The sequence below is a fragment of the Camellia sinensis genome, chromosome 11 (assembly GCF_055761805.1).
Source record: "Camellia sinensis isolate YWXY chromosome 11, ASM5576180v1, whole genome shotgun sequence".
Lineage (NCBI taxonomy): Eukaryota > Viridiplantae > Streptophyta > Magnoliopsida > Ericales > Theaceae > Camellia > Camellia sinensis.
Genome location: NC_138971.1, coordinates 139,590,775 through 139,598,843, shown reverse-complemented (window position 1 = coordinate 139,598,843; position 8,069 = coordinate 139,590,775).

Below are 8,069 nucleotides of genomic sequence, written 5' to 3'. Positions count from 1 at the left end.
TAGCATGTATTTGGCATTTGGGATTTAATGGAAATGGATGTATGGAATAATTAGCTATATATATGTGCTTGCCTATCAGGTGGGTTTTGTAGCATAAATAGATATACCCTGCCCATTTTTTCGAGGCGTTACACATCTGGGCCTGGAGCCTTATTACTATCACAATCCTTAATAACGCACCTTATATCTTCCTTAGAAAATTTTGATTCCAACAAATCAGAATATGGGTTGTCCCTCATTGACTTGGAAGGACCTCCAATATAAGTCTAAACTGCCAATCCTCAGTAAATTGTTTTCGAAAATAAGCTTGAACCTCTTGCTTAACTTTGCATGGATCATCAAATATCACATCCCCAATAGTTAAAGAATTGATTTCATTTCTCCCATGTCTACACTTTACTATCACATGAAAATATCTTGTGTTTTTATCACCATTCAGATTCCAATTCAGTATTGATTTCTGAAGCCACAACCATTCCACCATTCTATTTAATCTACAAGCTTCATCTCTAACCTCTCTTCTTCTTGCTTTTTCTGCCTCTTCAAGCTCTCTAGCCTCTGCTACCAGATCAATCATATGAAGCTCTTCCTCTGATTGCTTCAACTTAGTATAAACATTACCAAATACTTCACTATTCCATTGTTTAAGTGCTGATTTTAGCTCCTTCATCTTTTGGAATAATCTAAAACCAGCGCATCCCTCCACATGATGCTCGTTCCACCATTTTTCCACAAAAGAAAAGAAATTTGGGTATAATGTCCATGCATTTAAAAACCTAAAGGGCCTAGGACCCCAATCTCTCTAATCTTCCATCAAAAGTAAAGGACTATGATCAGGCATAGCTCTAGGTAACCCCCACAACATCAGATTGAATGATTCCAACCATTTTGGTTCCACTAGTACCTTGTCAATTTTGCTCCATTTTTCCCCTTCCCTAGTAGATTAAATAATTCTTCTCCATTAGTGATGAAGCTTGCAAATTAAATAGAATGGTGGAATGGTTGTGGCTTCAGAAATCAAGACTGAATTGGAATCTGAATGTTTGAGAGAAAACAATAGAAGCTTGGATAACATTGATGTTTATTGCTGATCTATCATTTTTAACACAAAAAACAATGAAATTAAAAAAAAAAGATTTTTAGTCCATTCTTCAAAGCAAAGGAAAAGAAATGCAAGAAAAATGCTCAAGAAGAAGTAGGGAAGAAAAATAAATAAATAAATAAATAACTAATACAAAATGACATTACTAGTTAAGCATAAACTCAGAGAAACCAACCCACTTAGCAAAGAAAAACATCACAAAACAAAGGACCTAGAAGTAGAAATCAAGAGAAAACCAGTGAGTAAGTAAATGTACGTGATTGTACTCTGGCTTAGCTACAAACACCTAGAAATTTACCCTTCCAGTAGTAGACCTCCAAGGATTTAACAAAACCCTAAAATTCAGACACAGATTTAAGACTCAGAAAAAAAAAAATTCAAATCAGAACACATAGAATCTAATAAAGAGCCTCAAAAGATTTCAAAAGCCCCTAACGAAAGTTAAAAGCCTCACACTCTACAATCTTACATAACATATATGGAAACCAGAAGGGACCCATTGTTCTACACACTACTTAGAAAAATGCTTGGGAGCTTTGAGCACTCCTAAATGGATCTAATACATATCTAAATTCAGATCACTCGAATTTCTTTAAGTTATTTTTTGTTGTGCACCATCTAGGAAGTTTATGTATCTTGACTCGAGTGATAGAGATTGTGTCAGCTTGCATAAGCACAGGTTGGAAAAACTGAGTTCTGTTGCCTAAGGGAATATGATTCTTTCCCTCTACTCTTCCCTCTTTTTTCCCATCTTTTTCTCATACCAAACATAGCTTAACTATTTTCCTGCAAGTAATTTTACAGACAATGGAATCATTAGTGTTTTGTCATTGTGTTCTGCTTTGACAAGACTATTTTAATGCAAGGATTGAAGTACGATGGTGATTAGTTTTAAAATTGCCATACGTTACTTAACATTCTTCTCCACAGGCTTTTTTGAAGTAAGATAATGCTATAGTTCAACTTGTTATATTTGATGATGAATTGGATGCTTCATTTATCTATTGTGTACCAGTTTTGAAACTCATTTGTTTGGATCACGAATCGGTTAGAGGTATGCCTTAAAAGCATGAGCATTTTTTTTGTGCTTTTGTTGTAATGAAGGTTTGTTTGTCAATAATTAAATATAATAAAGAGAGAGGAAAAATTGTAATTTTTTTTAAATAGAAAACCCCATACCAATTCTAAATAACCTTGTGAAATAATAGTCCAATCCTTCACAACTAGGAAGCTTGGATAGCTCTCTCAGACCTACATGTTAGGTGTTAGATATGTTTGGAACATGGACACACTTCAAGTTAATTTTTAACTTTTTACGAAAAGATGTGTAAAAAAATAAAAAAAATAAATAAACGACTTTTTGGTATTGTTTTGATTGTATGTTATTCATGTAGCTGACTCTACTTGAAAGTGGACTCATTTACTTAGGTTTGGATCCAGAGATTACATGTAGCTTTGAACACAATCATATCCAAAAATTACTTGGGCCACAGGCAATTTCTTGCGCTCGACCATCCATTTCGGATGCAAATAAGTTGGTTTGATAGAAAGCAAGAACTTCGAGGGAAGCCTAAACTATTAAATGGATCTGATGTTTTTGGTGTAGTTAAAGACATTGAAAATAATTGGGGAAAAGCAACAAAGCAGAGAAAAAGGAAAAAGTCTTAGATCATCAAAGAAAAAGAGCTAGTTTGCGTTCAACCATGGAAGAAGAAGTCCATACTTTTCAATTTACCATATTGGGATGTAAGTCTAAAGAAAGTAGAATTCCTATTTTCAAAATTAGTTGAATTTGTTATTATTATATTTCTGTTTCTTTTTTAATCTTTTTATTTTTTATTTTTTTTTTCTCTTGTTGATGAAATGAATTAATGACACTTTCACATGTCAAGGTCTTTTTATATTTATGCTAGATGCTCACAATCAAGATTTTCATTACCCATTTTTTATAAATTTATGCCTAGTTTTTGTTTCTTGTTTTGTGTGTTTACCTTTTGGGAGTTCTTTATTTGGTTATCCATATCATTGATGCTTGTCTTGCTTGAAAATTAGAACACATGTTAGTTGCTGGTTTGATTGTTATTGTGATGTTTTGTTAGAAGTTGAGGATGGAAGTTAGTATGCAGGTTGTTTGGTGTATAGATATTAGATTTTTTTTACTTACTTCATAGTTGCTGCTTCTGCTTGGTTTGTTAACAGGTTGCATTTTATAAGCTACTGTTTGCATACTATTAGGCAATGTTACATTCTTGTATATATATATATATATATTATATATTAAAATTATCTTTTATAGTATATAAAATTATGTCCTGAAAAGTGTAATAATTTATGACATGTAAGAAAATGCCATAATAGATTATATACGACATACAAAATATGTCATAAATATATTAAAAATGATTTTCTACGGCATATAAAATTATGTCATGAAAAGTGATGATTTATAACATGTAAAAAAATGCCGTAAAATATTATATATGGCATACAAAGTATGTCATAAATATATTAAAAATAACCTTCTATGACATATAGAATTATACCATGGAAAGTATGATGATTTATGGCATGACAAAAATGTCGTAAAAAATTCTATACGACATACAAAATATGTCATTAATGTTTAATTTATTATTTTTTACAACTTTACTTGCGTGCCGTAAATGACATTCAACTTTTCACGCCATGTAGTGTAAGGAGTTTTTTGTATGTTACGTTGTTACATTTGGAAAAAGTATACTAAAGAGTTTTTTAGTGTGTTACATTGGAATGTTACGTTATTAGAGTGTTACATTGGAGTGCTACGTTCTTATTCGTTATGCGAGATTTGTTCCAGAATGAATGAAAATCCAAAATCTCTATAGTGCAGATTGTCTAAATTTGTAATTTCACATTTGGAGAAACCCACTTTTATTCCTAAAAAATTAAACCTAAACGTATAAGTGATTACCCTTTTGTGTAATTTCCATTTTAATGAGACTTTTAGGCTCATCAGAAAAAATGAAAAACTAAATAGTTTACAAGATTACATTTTGAGATTTATTGGTGCTTCAGTCTTTTCTTTTCTTTTTTATATTTGAAGTTTTTTTTTTCTCTCACTTTAGCTTTTCATATTTTAATTTTTTTTAAATTTATTTTTAAAATTAACTTTTATTCAAAATTAGACAAAAATTATCATATCAGGAACCACATGATATAAAAAGAAATTATTATATTAGAATTTAGATTTGTGTTAAATGTGTGGTTTATATATAATAAAATATTTCTATACCATATGATTATCAATGTGTTATTTTCTGTCTAATTTTAAGCATGAATTAGTTTTTGAAATAAATTTAAAAAAAATTAAAATATAAAGAACCAAAGTGTAAAGAAAAAAACTTAGAAAATCAAAAAGACAAAATATCACATCCAAACCATAATCATTTCAATTTTCTCTCACAAAAGTCAAAAAAGGAAAAAAGTTCTTTCCAAACGAAATTGTTAGTCCCAAACTAAAAAAGTCTCAATTCCAAAAAGCGAATTAAAAATGTTTTTGCCAAACGACAACTTACAATAGTTGGGCTTTAGATGTGTAAGAAATGAAAAGTTGATACCTATCCTACCACATCATTGTAGGTAAAATTGTGATTTTTTTTTTATTGTGAATTTCAAACATTTTTCTTTTAAAAAGTTAGTTTTAATAGATTAAAAATAATAATTTCATTTCATTCCATTTAATTCAATGGCAATACTCGTCTATTCTTATTAACAAATACTATTTGAGATTGCTATCCAAAAATAAGATTATTCTTCACAAAATTAAATGAAATTGTTACAATAGTAGAGAGGAAATAATATGTATTATATTCAATCAATTAATCCTATACAATATAATGTATGTATATATAGGCCGAGAAAGAATATCCTATATAAGAAACCTAACTACCTCAAACTCAAATAGGTTTGAAGATAAAAACCTATTTGAGGTTGAAACATAGGAAAAGACAGAGTGGAGCAGAAGTACAAAAAAAAAAAAAAAAAAAAAAAAAAAAAAAAAAAGAAGAAGAAGAAGAAGATTGCTAGTAAAAAAAAATATGATAGAGATATTTGGAGTAGGAATAAACTAGCAGACAATGGAAGAGATCACCACGAAGCGATATTGACAGGAAAATATGACAGTGGAATAGGTTGAGGTCCAGCGGGCAGCCAAGGCAAGACTTCCGCTAGCCGATGAAGCAAAATTATTAGGTATTTATCCTAACTTTGATACCATGTTAGAATAGTAGAGAGGAAATAATATGTATTGTATTCAATCAATTAATCCTATACAATAGAAGGCCTGTATATATAGGCTGAGAAAGAATATCATATAAGAAACCTAACTATGACAATACAAATATATCTAGGAAATCAATACCTAATATATCTAGAAATATATACTATATATACATTAACAGAAATAAAAAGATTGATGTTCCATTTATTTCGCCGGATGTGTTAAATAGTTTTTCTAAATGTTTTCCTATACTGAATTGAGATCATAAAATTAATACATTAGTAGCTATAATAGTTGTAGAAGTGATAGTAATAGATGGTGGAGGTAATGGTGGTTGGAGTAATTGGGTTGTTGGGGGAGGAGGTGGTAGATTATCAAAAATACATCATGAGAGGGTAATTTATAGGTAAATTGGGCCAAGCTGGGTAATGGGCCATTGTGGGCCACAGTAAAAAGGGCTTGGAGATAGCCCGGTCCAGAGAGAGCTTCGGAGTTAAGCTCGGTCCATGAGAGCTTTACAGGTAGCTCGGTCACCACATGCAGAAATAGCTCGGGCGTGGCATATTGCAGTTAGCTTGGTCATACTATGTTCGGCCGAGGTATGTTGAGCTTTCCTCAGAACCTTGCTACTAGTTAGCTCAGTCCAAGCTCACGGTGGATAGCACGGTTTCGGACAACCCAGTTGAAGTGTCAGCCGAGATACACGCGCAGTGAAAGGAAGAACCGAGCTAGCTGGAGCTCGATCTAGTCTGTGGCTTTAGCGTGGCCATGTTATCTCGGTCGTATGGACATCCAAGCCGTGGTAGAACCATCTCACTTGGTTTAAGCAGTGAGGGGGGTGTTGAGGGATAAGCATTATCTTTCAAGAATGTGATTCCTAGGAGGACTCTACATGGAGGAGTAAGAGTCCTACTAGGATAGTGTCACACGGAACCTATAAAAGCTCATAACATTACCTATGGAGAGGTAACACAACTTTGATTCTCAAATACACAAAGCTTTTTGTCTATTTGTCTATTTTGTTGACTTAGGCATCGGAGAGGTATCCAGCACACACCCGCCGGTTAGCTCACGTTTGTGTTTTTAGGGAGTAAAGCGACGTCGTACGGAGGAGCGCAGACTTGATCAATAGGATTATACGAGAAGTATTATTTCGTTCCTGTACAATTGGCGCTGTCTGTGGAAAAATCAGACAAAGAACAAAACCTCTTGATCAAGTTTCCTTCGCTAGTTGAATGGCGCACAATGAAGATTTGCCACAATCCGCCATCGACGGACAAACCCCAGAGGGGGGTGGGAGGCGCGAAGGATTGCTCTCCATCCCTCCCATGGCGGACTTAGAGCCCCAGCAACAGAATCTCCGGAGGGATACAAGGGGGAGGCAGAACAACAGCCCCCGTCGCTCTCGCTCACAAAGTCCTGAAAGGCAAAAGCGAAGAATCGACCCTCAAGCTCTGGAGGATCGCGTAAAAGAGCAAGATGAATTAATAAGGAAGATGGCGGCGGACATGGAAGCCATGAAGCGCCAGATCAAGGGAAAAGGGGTGGCGACAGAAGAGGGGCACAAAGGCTACACGCCTCATCGCCACTCGGAAGATCGTGGTAGGCATACCACGTTATCACAAGCAGAGAGTAGAAGCCTCAGGACAGGCGACACTCAATCAAGGACTTCCAGAACTCGTTACTCCAGGTCTGAGAGAACGAGATCATTGAGGTCTTACACTGAGGGAAGTACCTATCGGCCCTCACATACGCACCAAACGGCATCCAGGAAAACGGAATTGCCTAGGTCGTCCGACTTACGGACTGTGCTTAAAGAAAGGGCATGACGGAAGGAGGATGCCAGGGCACGCAACCCACACAGAGTGTCAGCCCTTCAGCGGTTGGCTCCTCGGACGCATGGGAGTGTCGAGGTTGGAATGCCAATACCGCACCTTGCCTACGAACCAACAGATAAAGCATTGGCAAGCCTACATAGCTCGCCGTTCGTCCCGGCGATTAAGAACGCACCCTTACCTTCAGGCTTCATCCAGCCTAAATTTACGACATACGAAAGGAAGATAGACCCTTACATGCACCTAAGCCACTTTCGCCAGGTCATGGCTGTATACCGGTGAAACGAGGCTTTGATGTGCATCCTATTCCCATCCAGCCTTGGCGACCTAGGTTTAACTTGGTTCGAAAGGCTACCAGAAGGCAGCATAGCCTCCTGGGCGCAGTTAACAGAGGCGTTCGTGACAAGGTTCAAAACGAACACCAAGACGCTAGTAGAGATCGATCAGCTACTCTCCATTGACATGGGTGACAAGGAGACGCTGAGATCCTGCAACAGTCGTTATTGGGAGACCTTCAACCAGATAGGAGATTGCCCCACAAATCTCGCCATCGCGCAATACAAAAGAGGTCTTCCAGTCGGAAACAGGCTAAGGGATTCGATTACTATGACTCCACCCCTCACAATGGAAGCCTTGATGGAAAGGGTACACCAACATATTCGGGTGGAGGAGGATGGCACCCGTGCCAAGGCAAAATCTGGTGCAGCAACAACACCAGAAAAGAAGACTACAACGAAGGTCAATACGGTAGAACGTCAAAGCAAGAATGGACGTGGCAGGCAAGACAACAAAGAGGACCAAGATAAAAAATGGTTGAGAGTCCGCACTGCCATTACCACGGTATTCAAGAAACTGATCTACCGAATTCTCAGTG